The sequence below is a fragment of the Leptonychotes weddellii genome, chromosome 8 (assembly GCF_054177405.1).
Source record: "Leptonychotes weddellii isolate Sample4059 chromosome 8, ASM5417740v2, whole genome shotgun sequence".
Taxonomy (NCBI): domain Eukaryota; kingdom Metazoa; phylum Chordata; class Mammalia; order Carnivora; family Phocidae; genus Leptonychotes; species Leptonychotes weddellii.
The window spans coordinates 47,334,815-47,348,385 of NC_138376.1; the positions used below are offsets into that span (position 1 = coordinate 47,334,815).

General features: G+C 35.0%; 1 protein-coding gene across 1 annotated transcript in view; it reads right to left on the reverse strand.

Moving 5' to 3' along the window:
* LOC115942605 (protein eyes shut homolog) overlaps positions 1–13,571 on the reverse strand; it is a 486,269-nt gene that overhangs the window by 261,160 nt on the left and 211,538 nt on the right.

Sequence of the window (13,571 nt, forward strand, 5' to 3'; positions counted from 1 at the left end):
CCTGTCATGTTCAGTGCCGAGTGTGGAGTCTGCTTGAGTTTCTCTCTCCCTCTCCCTTATCCCCTCACCCTGTGCTCTCTCTCTCTAAAATAAGTAAATAAATAAATCTTTAAAATTTCTTGACAAATGGGGCGCCTGGTTGGCTCAGTTGGTTAAGCGACTGCTTTCGGCTCAGGTCATGATCCTGGAGTCCCGGGATCGAGTCCCGCATCGGGCTCCCTGCTTGGCAGGGAGCCTGCTTCTCTCTCTGACCCTCCTCCCTCTCATGCTCTCTGTCTCTCATTCTCTCTCTCGCAAATAAATAAAATCTTAAAAAAAAAAAAAAATTCTTGACAAATGTATAATGTGCAACATTTGTCACATTTTTAAAAATTTTTCTTTTGTTATTAAAGTTAGTTTTTATTGTTTCTTGATGTACAGAATATTTAACATTTTATGTAATCAAATTCATCAATATTTTCTATTTCTCCTTAGGTCATATTGCTAAGGACATTCTCATTTTCACCTATATTTTCTTCTAATATTCTTATGGCTTTAATTTTCACCTAACAATCTTTTAATCCATTAGGAATTAATTTTATTGCAAGCATGTGGTACAGAACTAATCATATTCCCCAAATGTATAGACTTTCATCCTGACCTATTTTACTAAGTGCTGTACATTTTCTACACTTATTATACCACCTTTAATATATAATAAATGTTCTATATCTTTGTTTATGTGTTTGCATCATCTCTCTCTTTTTGGGATCTACTTACTACCCTTATCATTGTAAATATGTATAAAGTTATTAGAAATTGAAAACTACACATTCATAGTTAAAATATCACCTAGCCAATAGCCCCTAATAAAGACACTTAAATTCCTGTTTTAATAAAAATTTCTTAAACAGAAGATTATTACTGGAATAGGATAGAAAGTTCAGAAACAGATTCTTTCGCTGAAGTAGAATATTTAATCAATGGAAATTAGTGGATTACTTAATAAATTGTGTTAGAACATCTGTGTCAAATCTGGGAAAGCAAAGATAGGGAAAAAAGTTAGATTTCTATTTCATGTTAGATGCCAAACTATTTTCAAGCCTAATAAGTATTAAAATAGAAATAGTAATAGAAAAATACTGATAATCTATATAGCTGATTAAGTCAGCTAATATTTATGAAGTTTAACAAAATGAGGTGACTTTTGTATATGTATTCAGTCCTAAATATATATAAACACACACATATACATAGGTACATTCAGCAATATGGTCTCCTCTTCCTGCTCCTTTTGAACATCATGTGGAAGTCTTGACAAAAGCAATAAAACAAGAAAAGGAAATAAAACTTTGTTTACAGATATGATTTTTTCTTTTTTTTTTTTTAAAGATTTTATTTATTTGACAGAGAGACACAGCGAGAGAGGGAACACAAGCAGAGGGAGTGGGAGAGGGAGAAGCAGGCTTCCCGCGGAGCAGGGAGCCCGATGCGGGGCTCGATCCCAGGACCCTGGGATCATGACCTGAGCCGAAGGCAGACGCTTAACGACTGAGCCACCCAGGCGCCCCCAGATATGATTTTCTGTGTAGAAAATGACAAAGAACTGACAATAAAATATAATGCCATTTACATCAGCAACAAAAAAATGAAATACACAAGTATAAATCTAACACAACATGGACAAGATTTACATGAGGTAAACTCTACAACTCTGGTTAAATAAATCAAGGGAGAATTAAATAATTGGAGAGAATACTCCATGTTCATAGATAGGAAGATACAATATTGTGAAAATGTCAGTTCTTCCCAACTTGATCTGTAGATTCAATAAAATGCCAATGAAAATACCAGAAAGTTATTGTATGGGCATTGACAAACTGATTCTAAAATTTATGTGTAGAGGCAAAAGACCTGGAATAGCAACATAATATTGAAGAAGAACAAAGTTAGAGACTGACACTAGCCAACCTCAAGAGTTACTATTGAGCTACTGTAATTCAGAGTGTGATTTTGGTGAAAGAATAGACAATAGATCAATGACACAACTAGAGATCCCAAAAATAGATCCACACAAATATAATCTATTGATCTTGACAAAAGAGCAAAGATAAGTCAGTGGAGAAAGGATGGTCTTTTTACAGATGATGTTGGAAATACTGAACATCCAAATATTTTTAAAAAAATGATTCTTGACACAGACCTTATACCCTTTTTAAAAATTAACTCAGAATTGATCACAGACCTAAATGTAAATCACAAACCTATAAAACTGTAAGATAACATAAGGGAAAATCTATATGATTTTGGGCTTGTCAATGAATTTTTAAATTCATTCATGAAAGAAAGAACTGATGAGTTGTACTGTAATCTTATTTTTTTGATACTGTAATTTTAAAATTAAAAATTTAGGCTTTGCAAAAGATACTGACAGGAGAATGAGAAGACTAGACACAGACTGGGAGAAAAATATTTGCAAAAGACATGTTTGATAAAGAACTGTTACATAAAATACAGAGAAAAACCTCTTAAAACTCAACAACAAGAAAATAAACAACTGCATTTTAAAATGGGCCAAAGACTAACAGACACCTAACCAAAGAAGATATACAGATGGCAACTAAGCAGGTGAAATGATGCTCCACAACATAGTCATCAGGGAAATGCAAATTAAAATGTCAATGAGATACCCTATTTACCTATTATAAGGACTAAAATCCAAAACACCTACAGCACCAAATCCTGGGATGAACGTGGAGAAATAGTAATTTTCATTCGTTGCTAGTGGGAGTACAAAATGCTGCAGCCACTTTGGAAGACCAAAGTGAAAAATGCCAGTCTGAAAAAGTTACACTGTATGTGATCTCAGTTATGTGATGTTCTGGAAAAGCCAAAACTATTGAGGAAGTAAAAAGATCAGTGCTTTCCAGGTATTGGGGAGAGGGGCAGGGAGGAATGAATAGGTGGAGCACCAAGGATTTTTAGGGCAGTGAAAATACCCTGCATGATACCAAAATGATAGATACATGTCAATACACATTTGCCCAAACCCATCGACATTAAGAGTGAACCATAAACTAAACTGTGGACTTCGGGTAACTACAATGAGTCAATGTAGGTTCATTAATTATAACATACTGTTCTGGTGGGACATGTTGATAATGGGGGAGGCTATGCATGTGTGGCAGAGGTCTATAAGAAATCTCTAAATCTTCCCCATTTTGCTGTGAACCTAAAACTTCTAAAGTAATAAACGCTTAAGAAAAAAAATGATCCATTTATAGTATATAAATGCAGCATAAAGTCAAATATATACATACACACCGAATTGTGTATATTTAAATATTTACATTATAGAAGACATTAAAGGGGCTATCCTCACAGCATTCTATGATTAAAGAATTTTAACCACTAGTGGATTTATATTTACAATAATGTGAGGAAACACATAAACAAAAAGAACTTGTCCTTAAATTTTCGTTATAGCAAGTGATTAATCCTTGATCATGAAACTGGATCTTCGTGAGTAATAAAAAACTGGAATAACTTTTTATGATTGTAGTAATGTAGCTCTTAGATAAGTATATGGATAATATTGCTCAAGGCAAAAGCAGTGTTTTCTGTATGATATGAGCATTGTCACATGAGCACTGCCAAGGGCAATGACTATATTATGTGGGGGCAACCTATGCAACTATAGCTGGCCTTCTTTTAGAATTTTACACTAAGTAGTAACAAAAGTTCCAAGAAAAGTTGAGAACTTAGAGAAGCAGAACACAAAACCCTGTCTGTACCAGCCTTTGCTCACCCCTGTCACCAGCAAGACCCCATGTGATTAACTCCAAGACATGATCTTTACTGGCCACCTGCCTGTACCCATTGACCATTGTCCTATATTTTCCTTAAGTTTTTCTTTCCAGCTTATCTTTTATTTTTTAAGATTTTATTTATTTATTTGAGAGAGAGAGTGAGCATGAGAAGGGGGAGCGGGAGAGGGAGAAGCAGACTCCCCGCTGAGCAGGGAGCCCGATGCGGGACTCGATCCTGGGACTCCAGGATCATGACCTGAGCTGAAGGCAGTCGCCCAACCAACTGAGCCACCCAGGCGCCCGTTTCCAGCTTATCTTTTAACTCAGCAAAAGATCTGATGTGCAAAGCATCCTGTGTTGGAAACCCAAACTATCCCTGTAGGTAATAATGATGGCCTTGACGTAGAGCTCTAGCTAGCCGAGACCACTCAGACCAGTTTGAGTTCAACCACTGACTCACAGCTGTATGGGTGGACCATGGAGTGGCTGACAGTTACCTCGACATAATTATAATGCTAAAATCTCCGCCCAAGGAAAAGCACAAACCTCATTAACATAACATACAATGAATGCATTCACGACCTTATGTCTACCTCTATATATGATGACAAAACTCCCCTTTCTGAGTATTCATCCTAACCCTAAATAAAAGGAACCTATTCACCCTTGCCTGGGGAATCATAGCTTTGGAAGTTCCTACTTGTTATTTCCTTAATTGCCATAAATAAAGTGTCCTTCCCGAACCATGAGAGACTACGGACTCTGAGAAACAAACTGAGGGTTCTAGAGGGGAGGGGGGTGGGGGGGGATGGGTTAGACTGGTGATGGGTATTAAAAAGGGCACATAATGAATGGAGTGCTGGGTGTTATACACAAACAATGAATCATGGAACACTACATCAAAAACTAATGATGTAATGTATGATGATTAACATAACATAATAAAAAAAATAAAGTGTCCTTCCTGTGACAACTCCAGCTGGTGTAGTCTCTACCCGTAACTCAGCAAGGAAGGAAGTCATGTAAGTTCAGTTACAGCCCAGCTATAGATCTCCATGTGGCCCCCACTTCATCAGCCCCCAAACCAGTTGTTAAATGGTACCTGGGTCTTTTTAGGAGAATCCCACAAATTTCATGTTAATCTCTCAGAATCCTACTTGTACTTCCACAGTTTGTCCAGGGTTGATTGTGGGAGAGAGATTCAGGAAACAAGATCATTTGCCAAGCTGTCTCTAATCTTTCCTTATAATTTCTCTTTCTTTTATGTTAAAAGGGAGGGGAAGACAACAGAAAATGGTTAACATAAACCCATGGTTATAACTTGTAATTGGGGTTATTTAATGTTAATTTGCATATTTATCTTCACTCAATCTCAGATCACTCCTAGACCCATGTAGAAAAAAGCATAAAAGCACCTCAATTCACTTATGCATCTGCTTAGCACGGAGTTAATTTTAGCATTTTAATTAAATTTATCATCTTAATTTTAGCATTAATTTTCCATTTACCTCTGTACACCACTTTCCTAGAAACTAAGGTCCCTCCGGATCCTTGACTTATGCAACTACCAGGGCTCCATTTTCTGTGCTTTAACCTGTCTGTAATGTCAAAATACAGTTCCCAAAACTGAATGTCTTAATAACATGTACCTGTTTCTTTTGTTTGTTTTTTTAAGAGAGAACAGAGCTGGAGCAGAAAGGGGGAGGGGCAAAGGGAGAGGGAAAGAGAGAATCTCAAGCAGGCTCCATGCTCAGCACAGAGCACCATGTGAGGCTTGATCTCACGACTCTGAGATCATGACCTGGGCCAAAACAAGAGTCAGATGCTTAACCAACTGAGCCACCCAGGTGCTCCAACATGTACTTGTTTCTTAATTCTCAGTTAATCCTAATCTGGCCTATCCAAAATTAGATGGTCTCCAAATTTCTCACCTTCGTTTGAAAATTCCCATTATAAAATCTACTCTTCTCAGACTAGATTTTTGTCTCATTTATCCTTCTAACTACTTCCTTTGTTAAGCTTATTACATTTTTTCTGATTCCTTGATTGAACATGACACCCTGTCCTCTGACCTATAATTCCTTCACGTGATGGTACATTAGAATATTGTAAATAATATTTGTATTTGTCTCACAGACTAGTGTTTTGTCCCTGGGGAAAGGTAATTCTAATACCCATTAGATAGGTATATTTACTTATACTATAAACTGGTAGTGCAAACTCAAATGCCTAGAGATGTTTGGGACAGATAATGTAAATGAGTGAAACTCTCCTGGGTTAAGGCAGCAGAGAGTGGTAAGGATGAAAACCTCACAACTGCTTAAGTCATTCAAAATCAAATCTACAAATCTACTTGGACTCTACAAAGTCCAAGTCAACACACAAACAAATAAAACAGGTATGATCTGCACTATAACCTTGAGCAGGCAGCAAAATTTGTACTAAGACATTCACCTCCAGTCCAAATTTACTTACTTCTCTACCCTCAAGGCTGCATCCCGTCATTCTGTGGCTTCTTATTTTCCTTACATCAAATTGTTCACATGGTCCACTTTTAATATGCTTTTCTTTCAATAAAATTACCTTGAAGCAGGGGTGCCTGGGTGGCTCAGTCAGACTCTTGATTTCAGGTCATGATCTCAGGGTCGTGGGATCAAGCCCCGAGTGGAGCCCACATCAGGTTTCTGCACTCAGCGGGGAGTCTGTTTGAGATTCTCTCTCCCTCTCCCCCTTCCCTCCACACTCTCTCTCTCATAAATAAATGAATTTTAAAAAATTACCTTGAGGCAATAGGATCTAAGATAGACTTTAGCTCAAATCCCAACTCCCCCATTTAGGAGCCAAATCACCTGAAGCAAACGATTAACTCCTCTGAGCTTCTCTCTTTTATAAAATGGGCATAATTATTTACATATCAAATGGTTGTGGGGAAATTAAAGATAAACTAAGAAAGAAATTCTAGAACAAAAAAATAAAATTTTTCATGTTAATCCTCTCCTCATCCTCATACATTCCACATATTGTATATTTTTTATTTAGGCCAAAAAACCTAAGAACAATTCTGCTTTTAGCAGTTGAACTTCAGGACCATAGCATCTGTTGTAGGGAAATATTATTATCTACAGTAAAAATTCCCAATAACTAACTGTATTAGTGTTTTTATATGGAAACTTCTTCATGAATTCTTATTAAAAGTCTAAAACATTATAAGTATATAGGAAAAGAGGTAAGCAGAAAGGCAGTGTATTTAAATTTGAAGAAAAAGAGAAAATTATAAAATATAATTGCTAGGTATTTGTGTTTTGTTTCCTCTGAGACTCATCTCTCAGTAGTGCTGATGTTTTAAAACAACACATCTCTATTGGGTTCAAGTTCTACATACCCTTGACCTTTATCAACTTACAAAATTTATCAACAAAACAGCCTGCTGCAGGATTGCTGTTGTCTATAAAAATGCAAATGGCACTAAATCAAAATGAGCTGCTGAAAAAACAAAAATCAAATATCATACAAACCACCCAGCTGCCTGGGCTTAGAAAGAGAGCATTTGAAAGCTCATATGTGGACTGATATTGCCAATTGACATACTCTGTTGTTTTAAGCAAACCCTTTAAAAATTCGTTGTCTGAGCAGATCTACAGCAAACCTGTTTTTCTGGCCAGATATGCTTTTCCTATTTCACTAGCTTATGAAGGTTCATAGCATGAGTTTTAAATTACTCTAGAAATAGCTATAGGGGATCCTATTTACATCATAAAAGATATACCAACTGAACCAGAGGGCTTATGACAATCTGTAAGACTACACAAAGATTTTTCATTGTGTTGCAGGATGTATAAGGAGCCATTTCTTGAACATATATAGGAAAAAAATAACCCTTTATATTTTTATTTAAATATACATTTTTGGATCTCTGGTAGGCCGTCCATTCTTTAAAGGAGAAATTCTATTCAGTTCTTTGCTGACTACTGCTGTTTCTGTGTAATTATATAAAATTATCTGTCTATATTGAAAGTGGAACTGTTCTAAGTTATTACCATATATATCTTAATTAGCCTTTACTTTATTCCCAAATAAAAACATAAATATATGCAATAATATTTTCATTTGGTGCTTAGCAAAGGAATACCACTTGCCACGCTGTCAAATTGGTATCACAAGCTAAAATAGTTGACCCTTGCTGAAAATTTCTTCCCATGCTTCATTAGCTAGACTAAGTCAGACAGGAACATTCCTGTCATTAGGATGCCTACTAGATTTCAGATGTTATCTAATTGTATAGCAGATTGTGATATAAAATAGGCAAGGCAGACTGCTATATTAAGTGGAACTCTGACTTCCAGATAATAACATGATTTTAGTTATTATTCTTTATACTTTAGAGTCTCAAAGCACTTGACAACCAACGGCCTTAATTTGGTAGTGAACATGCTATTGGAATGTTGAGTCCCGTAAAGAAATAAATGGCAGCTAAAAGGATGAAGAAACAGAAGGTATGTAAGGCAATGCACTTCTTTTGATTTGTTTATGGTTCTTTAAATATCACACTGACTGTGAAGTAATAAACAGGTCTTGGGCTTTCCTTAAATGTGTTTTATTCTTGCTTTGTTTTTAAAATATTGATTAGTTTTCCTAACGAGATCACAGCAAAGTTGTTACCTCTAAATAAAAGCTTGGCCATACGTTGCAAGTAGTGAACACTATAAACTCTAAGTAATAAAATGCTTGCAATTTCTTCTTTGTTTTAAATTGAGAATATTCTTCTTTTGGAATATATAAGGTATATGTAAGTTATTCTTGGGGAAATTAACAACCTTCATGCTCTAACTTACTTCATCCTCTTTCTATAAACCTTAAATTCTAACAACAACAAAAACTATCTTAATCTGAAGAAATTGCCATGAATTTGAACATAATCTCAAGGCCATGGGAGAATTAATTTAAAAATGAACCTACATTTATCCAATGCCAGTAGACAATATTAAAGTATAGAGAATTATAAATATGAATGTTTAAGGATAAGATCCTATGAATTTTTATCAGATTACAACCCAATTAAATAGCTGATGATATGTTTTCCTTCTAAATTAACTAGTTGACTTAGTTTGTTCCTTTTGGAAAGGTGCTGGTAGGTGTAGTATCGTAATAATGAATGACCCAAAGTCTGGCTGTTACGAGAATACGGTATATGTTCACACACATGTATCAGATACCAGAAGAAATTGGATGGGAGCTGATGCCATTATGGCTTGGGAAGAATTTATCTTGCCTTGAAGCTGAGAGTGCTAATGATCATGAAGAGGAAAGGAACCACGTTTGACATGAGCCTTATATAAGGTAAGATATTGCTTGTTCCATGTTCAAAAAATCTGCAGAACTTGGGCTCCAAGTGTTGGCAGAATAAAATAAAAAAAAGTTCAAATATGTGCAAAGGTTATACATATAAAAAGAGAAGGCCATTTATCCTTAGGCATTCTCCTCTCTTCCTTTGCCAGTCAGATCCACCAGCCCTGATGGATTACAATCAAGAGAACTTCCTGCTCCATTGCTGCTTCTCTCTAAGAATATAAGCATGAAGCCTTCACACACACACACACACAAGTCACTTGGGCTTGGGATGTTCCAAGAATAAGACAAGCCACTGACTGAGAGTATTTCCAAAACACATATGAAAAAAGAGCTGGTATCTAAAATACAAAAAGGACTCATAAAATTCAACAACAAGAAAACAACAGAATTAAAAGATGGGCAAAATATTTCAACAGACACCTTACCAAAGAAGATATATGGATGGCAAATAAACATACCAAAAGATACTCAACATTATCCGTCATTAGGAAATGCAAATTAAAACAAGATATCACTACACACCTATTAGAATGGTAAAATTGACAAACACTGACAAAACTAAATGGTGACAAGGATGTGGAGCAATAGGAACTTTGATTCATTGCTGGTGGAAAGGCAAAATGTTATAGCCATATTAGAAGACATTTTGGCAGGTTTTTTTTTTTTTTTTACCAAAGTAAGCATAATCTTTCCATACAATCAAATAATCACATTCTTTGAAATTTACCTCAGTGATTTGAAAACATATGCCCACAAAACAAACAAACAAACCTGGAGACAAATATTTATAGCAAATCTATTCAAAATTGTCAAACTTTGGAAGCAACCAAGATGTACTTCAATAGGTGAATGAATAAACAAATTGTGGTACATCCAAACAATGCAATATTTTTCAGTGAAAAAAGAAATGAGCAGTCAAGCCACTAAAAGAATAATCTTAAATGTATATTGTTAAGTGAAAGAAGCTGATTCTAAAAGGCTATATACTGGGATGCCTTGGTGGCTCAGTCAGTTAAGCATCTGATTCTTGGTTTCAGCTCAGGTCATGATCCTGTGTCCTAAGATCAAGCCCCGTGTCAGGCTACATGTTTGGACAGTCTGTTTTCCCCCCTCTCTTTATCTTCCCTTCTGCTCCTCCCCCTGTTCTCTCTCTCTTAAATAAAATAAATAAAATCTTTAAAAACCTAAATTAAATTTAGAAAAGCCTATATACTATATGATTCCAACTATATGACATTCTGGAAAGCTGAAACTATGGAGACAGTAAAATGATCAGTAGTTGCCAGGGGCTGAGGGTGGGAGGATGGAAGAATAGGTAGAGTGACAATATTTTTAGGGCAGTTAAACTATTCTGTATGGTGATTTAATGGTAAACTAATGCCATTATACATTTCTCAAACCCATAGAATAGTAATCCAAGTAAACTATGGAATTTAGTTAACAATAATGTGTCAATGTTGGTTCATTAACTGTAACAAATGCAAGATGTTACCACACTCATGCAAGATGTTAATAAAAAAAAAAAAGGAAATTGGGGTGGGGTTAGTGGGGTATATGGGAACTTTTTGGACCTTCCATTCAATAGTTTTGTAAACTTTAAACTGCTTTAAAAAGTCTATTAATTAAAAAAAAAAAACATAATAACTTAAAAAACGTTTCTTGATGGATTAACTACAGAAGGGAGTGACCATAACCAGTTCAGTAATTATGTGATCCCTCCCCTGGGAATCACATGTCTCCAAGGCCCACCATGTAACACTGTTTATGTGAATAACACTGTAGACTTACACAGTGCTTAACTCGCACAAAGGTATTCAGCAGCTACACCCTCATCTCCTTAAATTTAAGAGCAAACACAATCCGGGTCTTGGTATTTGGAGCTGGGTGTTACATGTGTTTTTCTTCTTCAGATAGACATGACCAAGATCATCCTGCTGTTAAGAGGCAGGTGTGAAAAGCCTTCAGTTAAATACCAGGGTCTGATATCCCTACATCAACATGGGTCAAATAAGTAAACACTTGAGAGATAACCACTATAAAAGAATAATGACATATGCCAAGTGAAGCAGATTTTAAATCAGAAGGATTAAAAATAAGCATGTTATACAGCCTTAAATATATAAGGAAGGATATAAGTAATAAGAGGTATTATATATATTTTTCATATATGAAAAATGCAATAGTTGAAGAAAAGAACATGGTAGATGGGATTTTAAAATATGATTATTTTAACTGAAGAAAAAATGAATGATTTGGAAGTTTGATCTGTTGAATGTACTGGTTCTGTCTACATTGTTCTCTATTCCCATGATGAATATAGACACACAATCATTCAACATGGCTGCCATCGTGAAATATGAATAAAGAATTTTGTATATTTTTCATGTTCTGTTGCTATTTTTGTGAACTTGTATAAGTTATTTAAATGCTATAGGTTTGGTGGTCTTCATCTAAAAAATATATGACTGCATTGCTTTGAAGATCTTTTAAATATCAAGATTATTTAATATTGCATTACATTATAAGACCCCATTTTTAATGCTACAATAGTACTGCATTTTTCAGTATATATAGTACTATTACATAATGCTATAGTAAAACACTATATTAGTATATAGCACTATATAAATAATAATGAAATAAGCAACTATGACTAAATAAATTAGAAATAGACGAGTAGAAAAAAGCCTTAACTTACAGAATTCATTAGAAAGTAAATTTTGCCTACCTTTCTTATGGTTCAAACATGCTCCTTACAAAGATAATGAATAATAAGTCTTGTTTATGGTTCATACAATAATTAAATGGTTTGTATAGTACCTTGTACATTCAAAATCTATTTTTTAAAATAAAGAGTAGTTTCTTAGATTCACAGCCTTAGATATTGATTTTTTAAAAGATTTTATTTATTTATTTGACAGAGAGAGAGAGTACAAGAAGGGGGAGCAGCAGAGGGAGAGGGAGAAGCAGGCTTCCCGCTGAGCAGGGAGCCCGATGCGGGGCTCGATCCCAGGACTCTGGGATCATGATCTGAGCCAAAAGCAGATGCTTAACGGACTGAGCCACCCACGTGCCCCTGGATTAATTTAGTAAGCTGTGCTTTCCAGGAAAAAAAAACAAAAAAAACCAAAAACAGAAAACAAAAGAAAACCAAAAAAAAAAAAAAAAAAACCATGAGGAACTTTCTCCTTAACATTAAATAATTGTATGGGCACAATAATAATATGACACGGGGAGAACTTTTAGATCTTCCTAAAGACCTTTTTACTCTCTCACACTGTTTAGTCGACAGATTCTATTATCAAAAATAAAAGAGATTCCTTTAACATTTAATTAATTTCCTCATCTTTTTATTTTTAAACAAAATCACAACAACATAGTACCCTGTAGCCCTGAATATTTTATAATTATTCTCAACTAGTATTCTAAATTATAAAATATCAACAAATTAAAATGGATTACATGTTTGACCTTTCCAGTGAATTTTATTATTTTCCTCTGCTTTCCCATTGCTCTGCCCTACTAGCTCCTATTTTACACAGCTGGTTACATTAAATTGTACCTTCAATGCAATATAATGCCTGGTAGGGGATCTATGCTAATTTAAGAGTTTCTTAGTCAGTAGCCCTAGTGAGAATATCCAGCATTCATGCCAACTAAATGATACAGGCTAGAGATAATATCTTTACAGAGTCACATTTTTCAGAAATTTTGCAGAAAGGGTGTCATGATCTGAATGCCAGATAATTTTCAGTTTATTCCCCAAAATGAAAGGTAAATCTGATTTTAATCTTATCTATATATATATCAATCAACTTGCATCCCAACATAAAGGGAATTACTGGAAGATAGCAATGGGGAAGTGGTACTAATTAATCAAGTATCCTTGCAAAAATTAATTTGGTTCAATTTAAGGTACAGTTAATTTTATGGCTCAGGCTCATTCTAACTGATTCTCAGTAGTCTAGTTTAGGGCCATAAACACAGGATAAATCTGTAGCTTACTATTCACACAATTTACATTGCAATTTTAATATAAACTGTATTCTTATCAAGATAAAAACAACACACAGTGCAATCTCTAGTCTCTACCTGCTCAAACCAACAATAAAATCATGGTTTACCAAATTATGTCATTTGTGCAAACGCCCAAAAATTTTGTCCTGTCTCCTGACTGTCACACAATGTCCCTTCTCTTGCATAGGTTCCAACTCTCTTCTATATTACTTAGGCTAGAAGCCAATTTTCAATGAACAAATATTTCCCTTCCAGCAAATATCTCAGAGATTATTTTAACATACAATGACATTTTAAGTTATCAAAGTATAAGTCATACATAATAGTTACAGAATGAGAAATGAATGGAATGTTTTCAAGGGCACATACATGAACTTCTGGACCAGTACAGAAATGCATACCTTTAGATTATTTTTT